The sequence below is a fragment of the Pteropus alecto genome, unplaced genomic scaffold (assembly GCF_000325575.1).
Source record: "Pteropus alecto unplaced genomic scaffold, ASM32557v1 scaffold155, whole genome shotgun sequence".
Classification (NCBI taxonomy): domain Eukaryota; kingdom Metazoa; phylum Chordata; class Mammalia; order Chiroptera; family Pteropodidae; genus Pteropus; species Pteropus alecto.
In genome coordinates, this window is record NW_006438113.1 from 15,544,811 (window position 1) to 15,570,050 (window position 25,240).

Here is a 25,240-nt window from a genome sequence, read left to right on the forward strand (position 1 = left end):
ATCATACACAGTTATTATAATATAACTATATTCCCTATGCTGTACTTTACATTCCTGTGACTGTTTTAATAACTAGCAATTTGAACTTCCTAATCCCTTCACTTTTTTCACTCATTCCCCAACCTTCCTCCTATTTGGCAGTCATCAATTTGTTCTCTATATCTATGAATTTGTTTGTTTTGTTTGTTTGTTTATTTTGATTTTAAGATTCCACATATAAGTGAGATCCTAGGGCGTTCATCTTTTTTCACCTGTTTTATTTCATTTAGCATAATACTCTGTAGTTCATTCATGTTGGTGGAAATAGCAAGATTTCATTCTTTTTTGTAGTCGGAATATAATAATGGAATATAATATTGCATTGTGTGTGTGTGTGTGTGTATGTATATACATACACACACACACACACATATACACCACTTTTTATCACTTTGTCTGTCTATGGACACTTAGGTGGCTTTCACATCTTGGCTATTTTAAATAATGCTGAAGTGAACATAGGAGTACATATATTTTTTCAAATTAGTGTTTTGGATTTCTTCAGCTAAATACCCAGAAGTAGAATATCCTGGTTTTATTGAAATATAATATAAAATTAGTTGCTCATTTTACATTGTACAATTCAATGAGTTTTTGTCAATTATGCTACACTTTATATCTCCATACCTATTTTGTATCTATCCTTAGATATTTCTTAATCCCTTTGTCCTTTTTTTCCATCCCCCCAACCCTCCTCCCATATAGTGATCCTCAAAATATTCTCTGTATCCATGAGTTTATTTCTGTTTTTTTTTTTGTTGTTGTTGTTTATTTTGTTCTTTAGATTCCACATGTATGTGAAATCATGTGATGTGTGTCTTTCTCTATCTGATTTATTTCATTCATCACAATACCCTCTAGGTCCATCAAGGCAATATCTTTTCCCATCCCCTTCCTTTTAGTCTGTATGTGTCTTTTAATCTGAAGTGAGACTCTTATAGGCAGCATATGTATGAGTCTTGTTTTCTTATCCATTCAGCCACTCTATCTTTTGGTTGGAGCACTTACTTCTTTTCCATTTGAGGTAATTGTTGATAGAAATGTAGTTATAACCATTCTTTATTCCTTTTTTTGATGCATGTTTTTTCTTTTTAAAGAAGTCCTCCAATATCTGGCTTGGTGTTGATAAATTCCTTTAGTTTATTTTTGTCTGGGAAGCTCTTTATCTGTCCTTTGATGCTAAATGAATCGAAGGGTAAAGTATTCTTGGTTGTAAATCCTGGGTTTTTATCACGTTGAATATTTTGTGCCAAGTCCTTCTGTCTTGCACAGTCTTTCGAGAAATCAGCTGCCAGTCTTATGCATGATCCCCTGTAGGTAACTAACTGCTTTTCTCTTGCTGCTTTCAAGATTCTCTCTTTGTATTTAACCTTTGGCATTTAAATTATGATGTGTCTTGGTGTGGGCCTCTTTGGGTTCATTTTTTGGGGGGGAACTCACTGAACTTCCTGGGGTTATATGTCTATTTCCTTCAACAGGTTAGGGAAGTTTTCCATCATTATTTCTTCAAATAGCTCTTCAACTTTTTATTGCCTTTCAGTTACCCCTATGACATGGACATTTTTACTTTTAATTGTGTTTCATAGGCTCCTTAAATTATTATTATAGTCTTGGTTTCTTTTTTCTTGCTATTCTGATTGAGTGTCCTTAGCTTCCCCATTCTCTATATCGGCGATTCGATCCTCTTCTTTATACACTCTGTTGATTCCCTCAAACCTGCTCTTCATCTCAGATAGTGTTCTTCATTTCTGATTTGTTTCTTTTTATAATTTCCATTTCCGTTTTTATCTTTTTTATCTCCTTGTTAAAGTTCTCAATGAATTTATCTAAACTTCCTCTAAGTTCATTGAGTATCTTTATAAGCAAATTTTGAACTCTGCATCTGTTAGATTACTTGGCTCCATTATTCCTGGATCTCTGTTCTGTTCTCTCATATGGTTTCTGCTTCTTTGTCTTCCCATTTTGGCTGGCTTTCTGTATCTGTTTCTATGTACTAAGCAAAGCTCCTAAGTCTCTCAGTCTTATTAGTGTGGCTTTGTGTAGTAGGTGTCCAGCGCCACAGTCTTGAGAGGAGTTCAACTGCAGGCTAAGTTTAGCCCCAGCCTGTACCCCTCCGGGGCCATCTGTTAAGATTCAGCAAGCAATCCACAGATGCTGTGCTTATAGTTGCCTCAGGATGCCATACCAGAAGCCGAGGCCCACTGTCATCAGTGTGAGTCTTGGCTCTGCACGGCAAGGTGCATCGGATTCCCCAAGGACCCAACTGAATGTTGCTTGGGTGGGGCCTCGCATTGGGAGAGGCAGAGTTTCAAGGAATCATCTGGGTGGAGCAACCTCTGTTATCCAGTTTGATGATGTCTCAGCTATGGCATTGCTGCATCTGCACACTGAGGTACGAGGGGTGGGGGGCTCAACAGAGGAACAATGGACACCATCAGCAGTTCTGCCTGGCAGAAAGCCTTGCTTCCAGCCCTCACTCCGACAACTTACTATCCCCCTGTATGTCCCTGGTGCCCCCCGTGGAGTCCGCCCAGGGCTGGTGCTCAGAATGAGCAGGTCCATCATCGTGAAAGTCCTCTCCTGGACTCAGCCCCTTTAAGAGGCATCTGCAGGGGCTGGCTGCTGCTGCCCAGCCTCTGTTCCACTCAGCCACTAGAAACCAGGCAGCCTGCGTCTTCACCGTCTCCTACATTCTCTCATTGCACATTGATTCATTATTTTGCTCCCTAGTTATAGTGCTTCCGTTCATCTAGATCCTAGGCAACTTTGCTTACCATTTGCTCTGTGTTTCTGTCATAATTTTGATGTGGTCGTAAGAGCGATGAACAAAGCCTCTATCATCTATGCTATTTTTTTTCCCCAGAAGCCTATTTTTAATTTTTTGAGCAGCCTCCATACTATTTTCCTTAGTGGCTGCAGCAGTTTAAAATCCCACCAACAGTACATGAAGGTCCCCTTTTCTCCATATCCTTGCCAACGCTTTGTTGATTTGATGATAGCCATCCAGATGCGTGTGAGGTGATATCTCATTGTGTTTTAATTTACATTTCTCTGATGATTAGTGATGTTGAGCATCTTTTTGTATGTCTATTGGCCATGAGTATGCCATCTTTGGCAAAATGTCTATTCAGGTCTTCTGCATATTTTTTAATTGGGTTTATTTTTTGGTGTTAAACTGTGTGAGTTCCTTATAGATTTTGGATATTAACTCCTTATCAGATGTGTCATTGGTAAATATCTTCTTTCGTTCAGTAGGTTGTCTTTTTGTTTTGCTGATGATTTCCTTTGCTTTGCAAAACCTTTTTAGTTTGATGTAGTCCCATTTGTTTTCTTCTTTTTTTTTTTTTTGTTTTCCTTGCCCAAGGAGACATATTCAAAAGATATTTTGAATTTTCTGTTTCTTCTTGACATTGTTGTGGAAGATTGCATGTTCCTAGGAATTTATCCATTTCTTCCAGATTGTCTAGTTTGTTGGCATATAATTATTCATATTATTTTCTTCTAATTCTTTATATTTCTGTAGAGTCAGTTGTCACTTCTCCCCTTTCACTTCTGATTTTATTTATTTGAGTCTTCTTTTTTTCTTGATGAGTCTGGTTAATAGCTTATCAAATTTGTCTATCTTTTCAAAGAATCAGCTCTTTATTTTATTGATTTTTTGTGTTTTAGACTGTATTTCATTTACTTCAACTCTGATCTTTATTATTTCTTCCTCTTGCTTTGGGCTTTTTTGCCCCTAGCTTCTTTAGATGTAAGGTTAGATGCTTTATTTAAGATTTTTCTTGTTTCTTAAGTAAGCCTATATTTCTGTTAGGATTGCTTTCACTGTGTCATTGATTGGGTCATTGTGTTTTCATTTTCATTTGTCTCAACGTATCTTTTGAATTCTTTTTCGATCTCATCATTAACCCAGTTATTTAGTAGCATGTTATTTAGCCTCCATGTGTTTGTGTGGTTTTCAGTTTTCTTCTTATAGTTGATTTCTAGTTTCATACTATTGTCATTAGAGAAGATGCTTGATATGACTTCAGTCTTTTAAAATTTATTGAGACTTGTTTTGTGGCTTAACATTTGGTCTATCTTGGAAAATGTATGTATATTTTCCTTGAAAAGCACTTGAAAAGAATGTATATTACCCTGGTTTTAGTGAAATGCTCTAAAAATATCAATTAAGACTGTGAGCTGAGCCAGGCTGCTTACGTGGAAAAGCTGCTGGAAATGCTTCACACTGGGCGTCCAAGTTGGGTGGGTCAGGGTCTCAGGGAATGACCAGGGCAGGGCGAACCGTGTTAGCCAGGTTAATGGAGACTCCGATTATTCATCCACCTGCACCTGCCAGCTCTGTGGGGATAGCATTCAATATTGGAAAATTAGTTCCTGCCAACACTTTTGCCCCTGGAGAGAGCTGCACTGACCCCTCCCCACTATAGCCCTTGCTCTGAAGTTAATCAATTCAGTTTCTCCCTGTGTGTGCCTGGCACTTTTCCAGCTGCTGTCCCTGTACTGGTGCCCAGGGTGAGTGAATTTGTGAGCTAGCAAGTCTGTGCACAGGCCCCTCTAGAAGAGTTCCTGGGTCTTCCGCAGCCATCTGTCTCACTCTGATGCAATCCCTGTTGGTTTTCACAGCCAGATGTTATGAGGACTCTCCTTCCTAACACTGGGCCAGGGAGCCAGGTGTTAGTCTAAGATCCCTCATTCCTCAGAGGGACTTCTGCAACTGAGCTATCCCTTCCAATTTTTTAATTGCCATATTGTGAATGTGGGAGCTGCCTGTTCTGTATCTCTACCCTGCTAGTCTCATTGTGGCTTCTTTATACCTTTAGTCATAAAACTTCTGTTCAGCTATTCTTCAGGTGGTTCTCAACAATGGTTGTTCTATAATTTAATTGTAATTTTGATATGGTTGTGAGAGGAAGTGAGCACAGCATTTATCTAGTCTGCCAGCTTGACTGGAAATCTCTGAGATTCCTATTTGGCAGATGAAAAAACAGGCATATCGAATTTAATAAACTTGCTCAAGGCAATAGGAAAAACATTTGAAACTTAATTCTTCAAGGGTTAGAACAGCTTTAATTATAAATAACTTTCAGGAGTGTTCAGACAAGTTCATAGGTATATCACAGGTTGTTAAAGGAATTTAGGTATGTCAAGAAGAGGAGGCATCTTAACTCTCACCATCCTCTCCCACATTTATTCATGACTCGTCAGAGCCTGAACTTGGGGTAGATCACTTAAACCACTTATAAGTATTTATAGTGTAATAATGTACCTCATCTTTGAAAAAGGGAAGAACTTTTGTGGTAAATTGTGATAGATTTTCATTATTTTATCCTTATGAAAAATTTATATGTGTATTGTATTGTCAGCTCAATTCTCTTGAGGTTTCAAATAAAACGAAGATAAATTGAATATTTTGAGCTCATTAAGTTTAGAATTATTTAGCCCAACATTTCCTCCCAAAATATTCTGTAGAACTTGTCTTATAAATATGCAATATGAAAAAATATTTTTTTATGGTTAATGCTGCACAAAGAGATTTCCTTTGAATGTTTTTAATACACATTAACATGGTAAAGTCAGTGGGAAATATTGAAGGAAGAAACTTATTTAACTTTGCTTAACCCAGACTTTTCTAAATTTTTTGACCCTAGAATTCTTCTATAGTTTATTAATCCTGGAACTTTCTCAGACCATACTTTGGGAAATAGTGGTTTAGAATATTTCTAATAATATTTATGCTTTTATTAAATTTCTACTTGGAATATAAAATAATAGTGGAGAAACCCCAGTGCTTTATCATCTAATATCTTGCTGAAGTAGATAGACTCTCCCTACAATATACAATACACACAGTTGTCTAACAAAATATATGATAGCTATCAGTGATCTGATCTCAATTCTGAGACAGTGAACCTGATTTTGAACAAATCTAATTGTTGGAGACATTTTTCTCAAGCTAAGCTTAAATCTGCCTCCCAACTATTCCCATTCATTACTTTTAGCTATGCTTGCTGGAGCAACACAGAATCAAGGCAATAGGAAAAGCCGTTTTTCAAATAACTAATGATTACTCTTAGATTTACCTATGTCTTCTCTTATCTAGGCTGAAAGGATTTTTTGATCCTCGAACATTCTTTGTATGACAGTTTCAGACTACTCTGAATATTCTAGAATTTCCATATCTTGTATGATTTTTTAGTTTCCTGTTAAAATTTTCAATCTTGATATTGATGTACTTGAACATGGTAAGCAGATTTGTTTTATAGTTCAAGTTTGAAAACTTCAGTGTCTGGACTCCCTGTGTGTCTGCTTATGTTATTATGCTAGTTTTTGCTCATGGTGTCTTGTCTTCGAGTGCTCAATATTCTCTCTTCTGGAACTCATGTCAGAAAATTCCTCACTGTTTTATTTGCTCTTTGATGTTTTAAAGATGAAGTATTTTATATTTCATCAAATCTTATTAGGTTTCTTCAGCAGAAGGATTAGACTGAATTACTAATTTGCCAATACAAGGATAAAAATCTCCAAAATTGTCTCTGCAAATTTTTTCTGTGCATATTCTAGATTTTAGGTAACTTCCATAAAATGTTGAAATCTAAACATCTTGAAATAAAGGTAAACTCTCTAATGCAAACATTGCATAATATACTTAGACAATTACCTCCTGGTTTAATGTCTAATATTATCTTACCTATTATGATAGCTTTATCGTATGGTTGGTTCATACTGATTTTGTAAGCAATTAAAACCCTCCAAGTTTCTGAACTCAAACTACTCTTAATTCAGGTCTTTCTCCTCTGATGTGTATTGTATTGTCAGCTCAATTCTTTCTAGTTTTATCTTTCTGTATGTAAAGGTAGATGTTACATTTATATTTATTGAATTATATCTTGTTAATTCTGGCTTTTTATTATGGTCCATCCAGATTTTTTTGATTTTTTATTTTGCCTTTTCTTCCCAACCTGGTATCATTTTCAGATTTCACTGTTATTTATTAAAAATTGTTAATAAATAATTAACAATTATTTATAAACATAGAATACAGTGTTATATCTTTCTTTCAGATAACATCAATCAAGTACTAACACATATTGAGTGAAATCGTTGAAATGAGCTTCAAACTCACTTTATTGGGATACTGTATAAACCATGTTTCTTTATTTTATCCTCAGGAACTTTCTCTAAAGCCTTCCTGAAATCAAGATATTGTATCTGTGACATTGCAGATTTATCAGTCTAGTAACTCCAGTTATAAAGGAAATGGGGTTAGTTCGGCATGACTTACTGTTAAGAACCCCATAAGATCTCTAAGTGACCATTGCTTACTTGCTTTTATTCCTTTTATTTATTTCTTTTTTTTTGACTTTCATTTTTCAGTTATTCACAATCTACTTACATATGGTTGTAAACCACCTGTCTGCTGAGATCTCCTGAGGTTGTCCTGAAGATCTGGATATAATTGGCTTGAACCCTCATTCTGTGTCCTGTCAAACATAATGTTCTCCCCAAGATTTCTGTAAATTCTCTGTCTCATTTTCTCAGGATCGCCTCTGGCTCCAAGCTTTTGCCTCTACTGAGTTACTTTAGTTTTGGATGGTCTTCATATCCCAATTCTACAATATGTTAATTCATAATTGGAATTTGATCCTTTTCCCCTTGATTTTAACTCACTCACTCTACTACTCTCAGACAAGGTATGTTATATGGAAACTTTATAGAAACTTGGGAAGATGGAAGGAAAGGAGTTCTATTGTGTAGCAATATATTCTAATAAATTGAAGTAGCTTCAATTTGTGTATTAGAAATCTTCAAAATCCTTTAGCTACCTCATCTCATTGTTCTTCCACCTTCTGCTCTACCTACTCTCCTTTGTTCTCCCTTACACCACTAAATTTCTGTTATCTGAATACAGCAAGAGTTTCTATCTCTTGGCATCTGTTAATTTGTACCCTGAGATGTCACTATTTACCTTAAATTACTCCTTGAAGTATTTCCTCAAAATAGACAATTCCTTCCTTAAGAAAGATTCTGTAGCTCGCACTTGTGCGCGCGCGCTCTCTCTCTCTCTCTCTCTCTCACACACACACACACACACACACATACACATACACACACATCGTACTATATAATAATCTATTATAGATGTATTCTGGGAGGTGGGTGTCAACTTTAAAGATACAGATTTATTCTTCTGGGCATTTATTCTTTTTTTTTTTTTTTAAAGCAATGAACTGCCTTTTAATTATTGCCCTTGTTTTGAATATAATGGACAAAGGCCTGTCTCTCCTCCTCTTTCCCAATCTTATCTTATTATTTCATGCAATCTTCTGCTCATTTTGGGCTTTAAAAGAACCCCTGACCCTGTTACACAAGTCCCTGCTAAATTTTTATATTTATTCTTTATGCACAGTATCAAGGGATTTTTCTACTTTCACAATGTTTTCTTTAGTAACCTTACTATTTTCTTCCTTATTATGATGTTTTCCAAATAACAGATTTTTTTAATCCCCTTTGAAGTATATTTCCTCTTAAATGTCAGATAAATGAGATGTTACTCTACTTTTGATTATAGTCTGTACCTGAACATTTCCTGATTTCCTTGTACTTTCTTATCTTTATTTAATTATCCTCTTTCCACTGAGACTGCCCCAGAGATGCAATTATGATCAAGAATTTATAAGGACATAGGCTAAGACCACCAACTAGTGCAAACATGGTTCACTGAGTAACTCTCAATTGGATAAGTACTGCCAACTAACACAGAGTTTATATATACTTAAATATACCAAGGATTTCTGACTTGGCAGTTTTAAAGTATCTAGTTTCCTAAGGAAATACATGTTCCTTTCTGAGGGAAATAGGTCCAAATCAAGGGTAAGAGACGAAAGAGGAAACAAATTATAATATTTCAATATTAATTATAGAAACTTGAAAGGATAATTTGGCTTTATTACCACTGTTGCTCATAATTTTCTATAGGAATTTAACTTAAAAAATTTATTTTTGATACTGCTCAAGTGTATTGAACTTTTCTTTACTGTTTATACTTCTCAAGATTCCACATCCTATTTGTTCTGGGTTTTATAAGGACCAACTTTGAGAGAAGGACCAATTTTGAGAGAAGATTGGCCAAGATCTTCTGCTTTCTCTAGGGGAAGAACAATGTGGAGAGAAAACATGGCTTTTGGCAGCAGGGAGACCCTGCTGGAATTCTGGCTCTGCTGTAAACTGGATGACTTTGGGAAAGTTAAAATCTGTGAGTCTTTTTTTTTTCTTCAGAGATATAAGGATAACAAAACTTACTCTGAATACTTTGAAAATATCTTGCGAAGATTAAATAATATATAAATTACCTGGCAAGAACTATTTCAATTTTCTTCCTTTTCCTGTTCTATCTTCCTTCAGCATAATACCTTGCTCCCACTTTTTGAAAGTTGCAGTGCAATATTGTTTTTATTCCAGAAAAATAAAGAGAAATAAATTTTATTCCTGAGTTTACTAACTTTTTCAACTTTTTCCATTTATCCCACCATAACCAGTTTTATTTTTTAAAATGGGAATGTTGGTCTCTTTGAATTAGGAATTAAACCAGTGCCATTATAGAAATGAATACAGTATTTAATAACTTCTTATGTCAAATACACATTTAACATTTGCTGCATATATTTCTATAAAGCATTTGTACACTTAAAAATGATTCTGAATATGAAGGATAGTCATAACGTAGACAGAAAATCTCACATTACTATTTTGGTGGCTGAGAGTTTCTGAGGTCATCTTCTATTATTAAAATAAAAGTATATACTGGTAAAAATTTTAAAAAGCTTTTTAAATATGAGAAATTATTGTATAATTAGGAGCTGTTAGAGGCCAAGTATTCTTCCGAAGATCTTAACTTTTGAAAAGGGCCAGGATTATTCCAGGTAGCTCCAATATGATTAATTAATTCATTCAGCAAATGATTATTTTTTGAAATTTAGAAAAAATACCATCATCTTGCCCTCCTGGAATTTATAGGCTAGATAAGAGGTTGGTGTAAGGTGTTATGGAGGCATAATGGCAACTGTATCAGGGAAGAGTGTTTTGAGTGTATGATGTATGACCAAGTTTGGAAAAAGAGTTAACTAGACAAAGAAGTTAGTGGAGGAAGAGAGAATTTTAACTGGAGGGAATAGAATATGTTCAAAGACCTATAATATTTATGAATGGCTGAGATGAAGGATGATTGTGTGGGAGAAGAATTGAAGCTGAAGAGATGGCATAGACCTACTTGTGAAAGGCCTATGTGTTATGTTAAAAAGTTTGAACTATAGTCTGAAAGCTAAGGTAGAACTATTAAAGAATTTTAAGCAGGAAAGTGGTATAAGCAGATTTGTAATTTGGGACCATTACTGTAGGAGCAGTGGACAAGGTGGGCAGAGTGGAGGCAGAGAGGCCAGTGATGAGGCTGATGCATTCATTTGGTTGTGAAATCATGGGGTGGGGTGGGGGAATGAGTGAGAGAAATGAAAGAGGAACAGTCTACAATTTGAAAAGTGATTGGAATCTGTTCCAAGGGAAAGGGAAGCATCAAACGGCCTTCCAGGAGTCTTAAATCTTTGAGACATTGTGATTTAGTGCAAAATTTACTGGCTCAAAAATCAATATATTTGTGTTCAGTCTTACTTCGAGAAAGATTTCGGACACCATCTCACCAGAATCTGTAACCTTGGCATAGCACTATACAATCAGGAAGAGACCACTTAGTTTCTAGCTTCTCCTGGGGGAAGGAAGGGGTTGGTTCATGGACTGACACTCCATTTTTTTGAGGGACCTCCCCAGAGGACTAGCTCCTGTTTTGCCAATCTTAAAGCTCTAATGGATCTAGCATAGCCTAGCCACTCAAAGAGAGTAGTTCAGACTGATAGACACCACATCCTCCCCACCCCATCTCAGCAAAGTGCAGGCAGACAAAACCCACAGTTGCCTGCTTCTCCCCATGGAGGGAGAGAGTTGCCAGAGGCTAGACTGACATGGACTGTATGTGGCCAGTCCATGAAGACTAAGAAAGGTGCTTTTTTGGTCTAATATACAAACATCAACACAGAGAGTCAGAAAAATGAATCATATAAAGTTTTTCCAAACAAAGGAATATACAAATCTCCAGAAACTTATCCTAGTGAAATAGAGTTATATGCTTTACCTGAGAGAGAGTTCAGAATAACAATCATAAAAATGCTCACTGAGGTCAAGAGGACAAAGAAAATTTTCACAAGAGATAGAATATATAAAAAGTATCTCACAGAAATTATGGAGCTAAAGAGCACAATAATTGAACCGAAAATTTCACAAAGGGATTTAACATCAGACTAGAGCTAGAGAAGAAAGGATTAGTGAACTCAAAGATAGGCCACTGGAAATAATTCAGTCAGAGGAGCAAAAAGAAACAAATGAGAGGATTGAAGATAGTTTAAGAGATTTATTGGAGACCATTATGCATACTAATTATGCATTAAGGAATTCCCAGAGGAGACAAGATAGAAAGGACTAGAAAACATATTCAAAGAAATAATGGCTGAAAACACCCCAAATCTGGGAAAGGAAATGGATACTGAGATCTAAGTAGCCAAAAGATACTGAAAACAATGAACCCGAAGAAATAAATACTGAGACGACACCCTATCATCAAATTGCCAAAAGTCAAATACAGAGAGTGAAAAACAAAGAACAAAAGTCACATGTCACATACGAGGAAACCCCTAAAAGGCTATCAGTGGACTTTTCATCAGAAATATTGCATGCCAGAAGGGAGTAGGATGATATATTCAAAGTGCTGGAAAAAAAACTACCAGTGAAAAAGTTTATACTGAACAAAACTGTTCTTTGGAAGTGGAGAGATAGTTTCCCAGAAAAATAAAAGCCAAGGAAGTTTATTACCATTAGACCTGGCTTACAAGATAGTTAAAGGGGGTACTTCAAGTTTAAATGAAAAGATGCTAAACAGCAACATTATAGCATAAGAAAGTATGAAACTCAGTGATTGTGTAAATATATAGAGAAATACAGAATACTGCATTTCAGTAATGGTGGTGAGTGAATCACTTTTAATTCTAGTATAAAAATTAAAAGAAAAAAGTGTTAAAAATAACTAAAATGTGTCTATAGCCATATTACCCTGAACAAACCCGATCCCGTCTGATCTCAGAAGCTAAGCAGGGTCAAGCCTGGTTAGTGCTTGGATGGTTGGATGGGAGACCACCTAGGGAGACTAGGTGCTGTAGGCATAAAAAAAAAAATAAGGGATTGTATGCTGACGAAGGTCCTTGTAATCTGTGAGGTCAACTAAGTGTTGCCTCACCTAAAAAAAAAACAAACCTGAAATATGTTAAAAATACATAATATGAAATGTAAATTGTGACAACAACAAAGTGTGTGTGTGCAGAGAAGTAAAAGTGTAGAGTTTTTATATGTGATTGAACTTGTTGGTATCAACTTAAAATAGACTGCCAGAAATATAAATATTTTATATAAGCCTCAAAGTAACCATGAAAATACTCATAGAAGTTATACAAAAGAAAAAAGGCATCAAAGCACATTGATACAAAAAAATCAACACAACACGAAGGAAGACAGCGATAGAGGAGAAGAGAGAAAAAGAACTACATGATTAATGGCAAGCAAATAAAATGGCAGTAGTATATTCTTTCCTATTAATAAATATTTTAAATGTAAGTAGATTAAATTTCTTAATCAAAGGACACGGAGTGGCTGAATGGATGAAAAAACCAGACCCAACTGTATGCTGCACACAAGAAATCCACTTTAGATTTTAAAGACACATATAGGTTGAAAGTGAAGGGATGGAAAAAGATATTCCATGCAAATGGTAACCAAAAAAGAGCAAGGGCTATACTTATATCAGACAAGATAGACTTTAAGTAAAAAACTATCAAAAAAGACAGAGAAGGACATTAAATAATGATAAAAGAGGTCAATCCACCAGGAAGATATAATAATTATAAATACATATGTACCCAATATTAGAGATCTAAATATATACGGGCATCTGTTAGAGGTATTTTGGGTTGGTCCCATACCCCCAGTCCACAGCAATAAAGTGAGTAATGCAAAAAAGACATTGAAATCTGTTTGCTGGTGGAGGGTCTTGCCTTCAATTTGTCAAAAAAAAAAAAAAAAGTAACATCTGTGAAGGACAATAAAGCAAAGTGCTATAAAACAAGGTATTATCTGTAGAGCAAACATTGAACTGAAGGGAGAAATAGCAATAAAATGAGTAGAAGTCTTTAATATCCCACTTTCAATAAGGGTAGAACATTTAAACAAGAGATTAATAAGGAAACAGAGGACTTGAACATTATAGACAAAATGGACATAACAAACATACACAGACCATTCCACCCAATAGTAGTAGAATACACATTCTTTTCAATTGCACACCGCTCTTTTTGGGATAGAGTACATGTTAGGTCATGAACAAGTCTTAACAAGTCTAAGATTGAAATCAGACCAGATATCTTTTCTGGACACAGTGGAATGAAACTAGAAATCAATAGCAGAAGGAAAACTGAAAAATTTACAAATATGTGAAAATTATACAGTACACTTTTGAACAAATATTGGGTCAAAGAAGTAGTCATAAAGGAAATTAGAAAATTTTTTGAGACAAATGCAAATGAAAAATTACATACCAAAACTTACGGAATTCAGCAAAAAATAGTAATGAAATGGAAGTTCATGTAAATAAATACCTACATTAAAAATTAAGAAATATATCAACCTAACTTTATATTTCAAGGAACTAGAAAAAGAACTAAGCTCAAAGTTGGAAGAAGAAATTACAGATATTAGAACAGAAATACACAAAATAGAGAAAAACAGTGGAAAAACAATAATGCTAAAAGTTGGTTTTTAAAAAGATAAACAAAGTTGACAAACCCAGTAAAAATAGAACTACCACATGATTCAGCAATTCCACCTCAGGGTATTTATCTGAAGAAAACAAAAACAATCTAAAAGATATATATACCCCCATGTTCATAGGAGCATTATTTATAATAGCCAAGATATGGAAAATAACCTAAGTGCCCATAGACGAAGATAAAGAAAATGTGGTATGCAAGTACAATGGAATGCTATTCAGTCTTAAAAAAGCAGAATATTCTATAATATGAAGCAACATAGATGAGGATATTATGACTAATTAAAATAAGTCAATCAGACAAATACTATATGATTCCACTTATATGAGGTATCTAAAACAGTAAAAATCATAGAATCAAAGCATGGACTGGTAGTTGCCAGGGGCTACTGGGGAGAGGGAAATGGGGAATTAGTAATCAATGGGCATAAAGTTTTAGTTAAGCAAGATGAATAAACTACATGTTCTCATGTAGAACATTGTACCTATAGTCAACGATGATATATACTTAATTTTTTTAAGTGTTCTTGTCTCAAAATAAAAAGAAATAAATACATTTTATAGTAATATTGAAAAATCTAAATAAGTATGTCTTTTTATTTTTCACAAGAATTGCCTTTCACAGAGATGATGCTCAGTAAATAATTTTTCTTATTGAGGTATAATTGACATGACACATTAGTTTCAGGTGTACAACATAATGATTCAATATTTATATATTTTGCAAAATGATCACCACAGTAAGTCTAGTTAACACCTACATAGTTACAAAACTATGTAGGAGAAATTGCTTGACTACTTTAAAAGATTATTGTTAAATCAGTTGTTAACCACAATAAGTCTAGTTAACACCTACATAGTCACCATACATAGTTACAAAAATATATTTTCTCGTGATAAAAACTAAGATCTACTTTCTTAGTAACTTTTAAATATACAATACAGTATTATTAACTATAGTCACCATGCTATATATTACATCTCAGGACTTATTTATTTTATGACTGGAAGTACCTTTTGAACCCCTTATCTCACACTCCTCACCCCTGCCTCTGGCAACCACCAATCTGTTCTCTGTATCTATGAGTTTTTTTTTTTTTTTTTTTAAGATTCCACGTATAAGTGACATCATACAGTATTTGTCTTTCTGACTTTCAATGAACAATTATTGAATGACTATTTTGTTTAGTCCTCATTCACTACTAAAAAGTTTCAAGAGTTTAATAACAATGTTCTTAAAATTTATGGAACTTTTAAATTTACAAAGTAGTAATCTGTAAAGCTAGTTTCTAAGTTTTGTTAGGTCAAGAACTATTTTCTTTTATTTTCCTCTATTTCTGGCATGGTGGCATGCTACCAGGTCCATGATAAATATTTATTGAATGCATGTCATTAATTTTAACTGATTTAACAATAATCTTATAAAGTAGTCAAGCAACGACAATTTCTCCCATTTTATATATAACATGATTAAGAATTGGAGTAGTAGTGACTTGTCCAAAGGTATGAGATTCGTAAATGGCACGTGAGGACTTGAACCCAGACTCCAGGACCAGTATGCTTTCTAGTCCATAGGACTATTATTAATTTGATCTCAATCCCAATTTTGTTCTATGTTTTTGATTTAACTTTTGTTACTATTCCTTATAGTAAAACATCATTTGAGATATGTATGTGTGTTTTAATTTTCTGCCTTAGCTATAAACTTCCTTTCAATGAGTGGTATTATCTTGTAACTTCATTTGGCAAATATGTATGAAAGTCAATGGATTAAGTTCAGAAAAATGAAATAATTCTTTTCCCTAGTAATACTTTATTTTGGTTGCTCTGTGATTACCATAAGAGAAATTAGCCATTTCTTATGCTAAAACAATTTCTTTTTCCTCTAAACATTAATATTTACAGAACATTAAAATATTATTCTTTGGACTGTTTTTTCCTTCTGCTTTAGTCTTCAGTATTTTTTGGCATTGTTTCAGACTGACATTTTAGGGACGATAAGTGCCAATCCAGTGCTTTCAGTCAGGTTCTTATTGGATACTCTTTTGTATACACGATGCTGAGTATAGGTTTTTTTTTTTTAAATGTTATAGGTAACACCTACACAGCATCTTGTACAAATAAATGCACAGAATATTAAATTAGGAAAAGTGATAACTATTGGGCTGGTTGTTCTTTTGGAGCAATGCTACTGGATACTTTTTCATTATGAAAATTAGTAGGCTCCCAAATCTATTGATCTGACCACCAAAGGAAGCCAGGGCACTGGCAGTGAGGGCCAGGGAAGTTTTACTTGCAAGAACTCTGGCTGCATTTTTTTTCCTGCTGCTTCAGCTGGTTTCTTCTTGTCCTCTTTCTGAAATTACTCCATTAATCTACATACTTTTCATAAACTCATTGAATGTGTACTTTGTGTGGAATATTGACTTAGATTTATTTAAAAATATGTTGTCAGGAAAAGGAAGAAATGTATTTGGGAAGAGGGAATGATGAGTCAAGCTAGATACAGTACTTGCTGCTTTATTCATGCTTCTCTTTCTTGCAAAACAGATTTTCAGTTATTCTAATGAAAGATGAGCAATCATCCTCTATTATTTGGTAGATTACTATTATTACTTTTGAACAAAGAAGAATTTTTGTTAATATAATAGACATACAATTTTATATTAGCTTTAGATGTACAATACAATAATTTGATATTTGTATATATTGTAAAATAATCACAATAAGTCTAGTTAACATTGTTGTCATACATAGTTAAAGAATTTTTTTCTTGTATGAGCACTTTTAAGATCTCTCAGCAACTTTCAATTATGCAGTACAGTATTATTTACTATAGTAGTCACCATATAAATTAAGTCCCTATGACAAACATTTTATAAGTGGAAGTTTGTGCATCATATTGGGTGACCTATTTACCTACCTTCACCAACACATTGCCTCTGGCAACACCAATCTGTTCTCGGTATCTATGAGCTTTATTTTTTTTTTTTTAAGATTCCTCAAATAAGTAACATCGTACAGTATTTGTCTTTCTTTGACTTATTTTTCTTAGCATAATGCCCTCAAAATCCTTCTATGTTGTTGGAAGTGGTAAGATTTCCTTATGTTTATGGCTGAATAACATTCCATTGTATACACATACCACATTTTCTTTATACATTCATCTGTTGATAGATACTTAGGTTGTTTCCATATCTTGGCTATTGTTAATCATACTGCCACGAACATGGGAGTGCAGATATATTTTTGAGTTTGAGTTCTTCTTTTCTTCAAATAAATACTCAGAAGTGGAATTGCTGGATCATATGGTAGTTCTATTTTTAATTTTTTGAGGAAACTCCATACTGTTTTTCATAGTGGTTTCACCAATTTACATTTCCACCAACAGTACACTGGGGTTCCTTTTTCTTCGCATCCTTGCCAACACTTGTTGTTTCTTGTCTTTTTGATAATAGCCATTCTTACAGGTGTGAGATGATATCTCCTTGTGGTTTTGATTTACATTTCCCTGATGATTAGTGATATTGAACATCTTTTCATGTTGCTCATTTGTCTGTCTTATTTAGAAAACTGTCTATTCAGATACTCTACCCATTTTTAATTAGTTTTTTTTTTGTGTGTGGTTTTTTTTTTTTTTTTTTTTTTTTTTTACAATTTAGTTGTATGAATTTTTTTTTTAAATTTTTTTTGGATATTTACTCCTAATGAGATATATATGATTTGAAAATATTTTCTTTCATTCAGTAACTTGCCTTTTCATTTTATTAATGGTTTTCTTTGCTGTGAAGAAGTTTTTTAGTTTGATGTAGTCCCAATTGTTTGTTTTTGCTTTTGGTGTTGGATCCAAAAATCATTACTAAGGCTAATGTCAAAGAGTTATTGCCTGTATTTTCCTCTAGGAGTTTTATGGTTTTAGGTCTTACAAAACTCATGTCTTTAATTCATTTTGAGTTAATTTTTGTGCATGGTATAAAATAGTGGTCCAGTTTCATTCTTTTACATGTGGTTGTCCAGTTTTCCCAATACTGTTCATTGAAGAGACCGTCCTTTCTCCATTGTATATTCTTGACTTCTCTATTATAAATTAATTGACCATATATGTGAGAGTTAATTTCTGGGATTTCTGTTATGTTCCATTGGTCTACATGTCTGTTTTTATGCCGATACCATATTGTATTAATTACTATAGCTTTGTAATATAGTTTGAAATTAGGGAGTGTAACACCTTCAACTTCTTCTTTCTTAAGATTGCTTTGGCTCTTTGGGATCTTTTGTGGTTCTAACAAATTTTAGAATTGTTTGTTCTATTTCTGTGAAAATGTCATTGTTATCTGGGTAGGGATTGCATTGAATCTGCTTTGGGCAGTATGGACATTTCAACAATATTAATTCTTTCAGTCTATGAGCATGGAACATTTTTCCATTTATTTTTGCCTTCAATTTGTTTCAGTTTTCAGTGTATAGGTTTCTCACCTCTTTGGTTAAATTTATACTTAGATATTTTATTCTTTTTGATGCAACTATAAATGGGATTGTTTTCATAATTTCTCTTTCTTGTTGTTCATTAGTAGTGTATAAGAACACAACAGATTTCCGTATATTTATTTTGTATTCTGTAACTTTGTTGAATTCATTTATTCGTTCTAACAGTTTTTTTTTTGTGGAGTCTTTAGGATTTTCTATATTTAAAAGTACATCATCTGCAAATAGTGACAGTTTGTCTTTTTTCTTTCCAATTAGGATTCCTTTATTTCTTCTTCTTGTCTAATTGCTCTGGTTATGACTTCCAATACTATATTGAATAAAAGTGACGAGAGTGGGCATCTTTGTCTTATTCTGATTTAAAGGAAAAGATTTTAGCCTTTCACTGTGGAGTATGTTAGCTATGGCCTTAACATATATTATGTTGAGATATGTTTCCTTATACCTACTTAATTGAGAGTATATCATGAATGGATATTGAATTTTGTCAAATGCTTTTTCTCCATCCACTGAGATGATCATATGATTTTTATCCTTCATTTTGTTAATATGTTATAGTACATTGATTTGCAGATTTTGAAATATCCTTGCATTCCTAGAATAAATTCCAGTTGATCGTGGTGCATGATGCTTTTACTGTGTTAAGAATTTAGATATCTATGTTTATCAAAGATATTGGCCCATAATTTCCTTTTCTTGTAGTGTCCTTGTCTCATTTTGGTATCCAGTTAATGCTGGCCTCATAAAATGAATTTGGAGGTGTTTCGTGTTATATTTTTTGGAAAAGTTTGAGAAAGATTGGTAGTAAATCTCCTTTGAACATTTGATAGAATTTGCTAGTAAAGCTGTCTGGTCCTGGACTTGATTTTTGGGAGATATTTCATTACTGATTCAATCTCCTTACTAGTAATAGAAAATTCAGATTTTCTATTTTTCATGATTTAGCCTCGGAAGGTTATATATTTCTAGGAATTTACCTATTTCTTCTAGGTTATCCAATTTGTTGTTGCATAGTGTTTCTTTGTTTCTTCTGTGGTGTCACTTGTAATGTCTCTTATTTAATTTCTGACTTTATTTGAGTCCTTTGTCTTTTTTTTGTGAGTCTAGCTAAAAGTTTATCAACTTATTTATTTTTTCAAAGAGCCAGCTCTTAGTCATCGATCTTTTACTTTTTCTTTTTAGGTCCTATTTCATTTATTTCTGCCCTTTTTGTTTCCTTTTCTCCACTAAATTTTGGCTTTATTTGTTCTTTTTCTAGTATCTTGAAGTGTAAAGTTAGTTTTCTTTTTTAGATTTTTCTTATTTCTTGAGGTAAGAATTTTTTTGCTGTGAGTTTTCCTCTTAGAACTGCCTTTCTGCATCCCATAGTTTTTGTAATTTGTATTTCCATTTTAATTTCTTTCAAGGCATTTTTTGATTAAGTTTTCAATTTCTTTGTTGACCCATTGTTAGTTCAGTAGTATGTTGTTTAATCTCCATATATTTGTGACTTTTCTAGTTTTCTTTTTGTAATTGATTTTTAATTTCATAACATTGTGGTTGGAAAACATGCTTGGAATGATATCGATCATTTTAAATTTGTTAAGACTTCTTTTGTAACCTTACATATTAGGTGGCTTGGAGAATGTTCCACGTGCACACTTGAAAAGAATGTATATTCTATTCCTTTTGGATGGAATATTCTGTATATCTGTAAAGTGCATGTGGTCTAACATGTCATTTAAGGATGATATCTTATTGATTTTCTGTCTGGATGATCTCTCCATTGATATAAGTGGGTGTATTAAGGACCCTTACTATTATTGTAATGCTGTCTATTTTTCCCTTCAGATTTGTTAATATTTGCTTTATATATTAAGCTCCTATGCTGGGTGGGTAAATATTTACAAATGTTATATTCTCTTGTTGGATTGACCACTTAATTATTATATAATGCCCTTCTTTGTCTCTTATTACAGTCATTGTTTTAAAGCCTATTTTGTCTAAGGATAGTTATCCCAGCTTTCTTTTGACTTCCATTTTCATAAAATATCTCTTTTCATCTCTTTATTTTCAATGTGTGTTCTTACATCTGAAGTGAGTCTCTTGCAGGCAACATATGGATGGGTCTTTTTTTATATTTATTCAGTCACTTTATATTTTCGATTGGGTGAATTTAGTTCATTTGCATTTAAAGTAATTATCGATAGGTATGGACTTAGTGCATTTTGTTAATTGTATTTTGGCTCTTTTGTAATCCTGTTTTCCTTTCTTCTCTTGCCCTCTTGGTTTGTGGTTTGATGACTTTTCTTTAGTAGTATGCTTGAATTTCTTTCTCATTGTCTTTTGTGTGTCTACTATCTTTTGTTTGTTTGTTTGTTTGTTTTTTTGCTTTGTGGTTACCACAAGGCTTACATATAACACCTTCTATTTATAATGTTCTGAGTTTAATAACGACTTAAGTTTGAACGCATTCTAAAGCTCTATATATTTACTCTCCCTTCCCCATTTTACGTTTTTGATGTCATATTTTACATCTTTTATCTTGTGTATCCCTTATAACTAAATATTGTAGTTAGAGTGATTTTTATTACTTTTATCTTCTAACCTTCATACAAACTTCATAAGTGATTGATCCACTACCACTACTATATATTTTTATTTATCAGTGAGATTTATACTTTCATATGCTTTAAAAATAACTATTTACGCCCTTCCTTTTTAGCTTAAAAAAATCCCTCTATGGTTTCTTATAAGGCCGGTTTAGTGAAATGATGACTTTAGATATTGTTTGTCTGGAAAACTCTCTCCTTCAATTCTAATGATAACTTTGTTGGTTAGAATATTCTTGATTGACATTTTTTCTTTCAGCATTTTTAATACATCATGCCACCCTTCTGGTCTGCAAAGGTTCTGCTAAAAAATTTGCTTATAGTTTTATGGGGGTTTCTTTGTACATAACAAGTTGTTTTTCTCTTGTTCCTTTTAACATTCTCTTCTTCACATTTTAATTTTAATGGGTCTTGGTGTAGACCTTTTTGAGTTCTTCTTATTTGGAACTATATATATTTGCATGATCTACATGTTTATTTTCTTCCCCGGGTTAGGAAAATTTTCAGCCATTATTTCTTCAAAAAATTTTCTTCCCCTTTATCTCTTTTCTTTTTTTGGCACTCCTATAATGTGAATGTTAGTCCACTTGGTGTTGTCTCATAAACCCCCTAGCTATTTTCACTTAAAAAAATTATTTATTTTAATTAGTTTCAAGTATACAGTACATTGGTTAAACACCTATATAGTTCATAAAATGATTCCCCCCAATTGTTCCCTCCCTCCCTTAACCCTCCACCTAGCCAATGTATTAATGCTAACTGCATTTCCTATGCCGTGCTCCCCTACCCCATGACCATCCATCAGCTACTAATTTGTACTTCTTTAACTCTTCGCCCCATTCTCCTAGACCCCCAACTACCTCTCCCCCTCTGTCTGTCACCAAATTGTCCACTATATTTGTGAGTCTGTTTTTGATTAGTTTGTTCTTTTTATTTCTTAGATTCCACATATAAGTGAAATCATATAATGTTTATCTTACTCTGACTTAAATACCTTCTAGATCCATCATAGCAATATTTTTTTTCAACTCCTTCCTTTTCATCTGTAGGGGTCTCGTTTTCTTATCCTTTCAGCCACTCTATCTTTTGGTTAGACCACTTAATTCTTTTCTGTTTAAGGTACTTATTGATAGGAATGTAGTTGTTGCTATTCTTTATTCCTGTTTTTGGTACATATTTTCCCTTCTTAAAGAAGTCCCTCTAACATTTCCTGTAATACTGGCTTGGTGATAAATTCCTTTAGCTTATTTTCGTCCGGGAAGCTCTTTATCTTTCCTTCAACTCTAAATGATAGCTTTGCTGGATAAATTATTCTTGGTTGTATATCCTGGGTCTTCATCCTCTTGAATATTTTTTGCCAAGCCCTTCTGCCTTGCATAGCTTCTTTTGAGAAATCAGCTGCCAGTCTCATGGGTGTTCCTTTATAAGTAACTATCTGTTTTTTTTTTTTTTCTTGCTGCTTTTAATATTCTTTCTTTGTATTTAGCCTTTGGCATTTTAATTATGATGTGTCTTGGTGTGGTTCTCTTTAGATCCCTGATTTTTGGAATTCTCTGAGCTTCCTGAGGTTTTATGTCCATTTCCTTCACTAGGTTAGGAAAGTTTTCCATCATTACTTCTTCAAACAGTTATTCAACATCTTGTTTTCCTTCAGGTATGCTGATCAGATGGATAGTTGGACCCTTCATAGTATTCCATATGCTCCTTAAATTATTTTTATAGCCTTGGCATCTTATCTCTTGCCATTCTGCCTGTGTGTCCTTGGCTTTATCATCCTCTAGATAGGGCATTTGATCCTTTTCTTTATTCACTCTGTTTATTCCATTTAATATACTTCTCATCTCAGATAACGTGTTCTTTATTTCTGACTGGTTCCCTTTTATAGTATTCATTTCCGTTTTTATGTTTTTTTTTTTTTTATCTCTTTGTTGAAGTTCTCACTGAATTTATCTACACTTCCCCAAAGTTCATTGAGCATCTTTATAACCAGTATTTTGAACTCTGCATCTGTTAGACTACTTGACTTCATTATATCTGGATCTCTGTTCTGTTCTCTCATATGGTTTCTCCTTCTTTGTCTTCCCATTTTGGCTGTCTTTCCATGTCTGTTTCTATATTCTAAGCAAAGCCCCTAAGTTTCCTGGTCTTATTAGTGTGGATTTGTGCAGTAGGTGTCCAGTGGTACAGTCCTGAGAGGGGTTCAGCTGCAGGCCAAATTTAGCCCCAGCCTCTGCCCCTCAGGGGCCACCTGTTGAGATCCAACAAGCAATCCATGGATGCTGTGCTTATAGTTGCCTTGAAAGGCCACACCAGAAACCGAGGCCAGCTGCCTCCAGTGTGAGTCTAGGTGCTGCTCAGCAAGGAGCACCTGACTTGCTGAGGATATACCTGGATGTGGCTTGGGTGGGGCTGCAAGTTCGAGGAGGCAAGGTTTCAGGGAATCCCCTGGGCAGAGTGACCTCTGTTATCCACGGCTTCACGGCTTTATGGCTATGGTGTCGTTGTGTCCAACGCACTGGTAGCGGGGAGGGCTCAACAGAGAACAATGGATAACATCAGCACTTCTGTACAGAGTGAGACTCGCTTTGGCCCCTCATTCTGACAATGTCTCCTTGTAAGTCCCTGGTGCCCCCTGCACGCAGCTGAATCGGCACTGGTGCTTAGAGCGAACAGGTCCATCACCATGAAAATCCGCTCGCGGACGCGGCTGTTTTAAGAGGCATCTGCTGCCGTCACAGCCTCTATTTCACTCAGCTGCTCCACACCTGGCAGCCTCGCGCTGTTCTACCTTCTGCCATTGCAGGGTGATTTCTTGGATTTCTCCCTAGTCGTATGGCTTGTTCATCTACATCTCAGGTGATTTTTCCTTGCTTCTGGTCCTTGTTTCTGTCACAACTTTGATTTGGTCTCCAGAGAGATGAACAGCGCCTCTATCATCTATGCCATTTTTTTCTCTATCTTTACTTTTTAAAAAAATCTTTCTGCTGCTCTGATTGGGTGAGGTCCTGTTTAGTCTTTAGTCTTTGAGTCCCCTGATTCTTCTGCTTCATCTTGTCTGCTGTTGAGCCCCTCTAGTGTACTTTTCAGTTTAGTTACAGTAGTCCCTCTTTATCCACAGTTTTATTTTTCGCAGTTTCAGTACGCGTGGTCAACCGTCTTCTGAAAATATTAAATAAAAAATTCCAGAAATACATAATTCATGTTTTTTAGGGCTTATTTATTTTATTCTCTTATCTCTTTTTATGTATGTATGTATGTATTTATTGGTGACATTGGTTAATGAAATCCAATAAGTTTCAGCCGTACACTTTAACAGTAAGGCATATATGTATTTACACTGTATGTTCACCTCCCATACTTAGATTTATTTCTGTCGCAACATATTTGACCTTCTTTATCCCATCTACCTCCCTGCTCCCCTACCCAATACCATCTGGTAACCACTAGTGTGTAGTCCATGTCCATAAGACCCTGTTTGTTTGTCCTGTTCATTTGTTACTTTTAGGTTTATACCCCACATATAATTAATATCATGTGATTTTCAACTTTTTCTGTTTGGCTTACTTTGCTTAGCATGATCATCTCAAGGTCCATGAATGTTGTTGGAAATGGCGATATTTCATCTATTCTTATTGCTGAGTAATATTCCATTGTATATATGTACCACAGCTTCTTTATTCAGTCATCTATCGTAGGACACATCAATTACTTTCAATTTGCAGTCCCACCAGCAGTGTATGAGGGTTCCTTTTTTTCCACATCCTCTCCAAAATTTATTATTACTTGCCCTGTTGATTATAGCTGTTCTAACAGGTGTGAGATGGTATCTCATTGTGGTTTTGATTTGCATTTCCCTAATAGCTAACTATGTAGAGCATCTTTTCACATATTTGTTGGCCATTTGTATGTCCTCTAGGGAGAAGTGTCTGTTCAGGTCTTCGGCCCATTTTTTGATTGGATCATTTGTTTTTTGTTGTTATTGAGTTGTATGAGTTCTTTGTATATTTTGGATATTAGGCCCTTATTGGAGGTGTTCCTTGCAAATATATTTTCCCATTCGGTTGATTGTCTCTTTACCTTGTTGACGATTTCTTTCGCTGAGCAGAAGCTTTTTAATTTGAAGTAGTCCCATTCATTTATTTTAGCTTTTACTTCCCTTACCTTTGAGGTCAAATTCATAAAATCCTCTTTAAGTCCAACATCCTTG

At 34.4% G+C, this 25,240-nt stretch overlaps 1 protein-coding gene and 1 pseudogene across 2 annotated transcripts in view; both read left to right on the plus strand.

Moving 5' to 3' along the window:
* Nucleotides 1-25,240, plus strand: part of CTNNA3 (catenin alpha 3) — a 1,378,877-nt gene that overhangs the window by 88,671 nt on the left and 1,264,966 nt on the right. The window lies entirely within an intron of this gene.
* Nucleotides 12,176-12,302, plus strand: LOC112482757 (annotated as a pseudogene).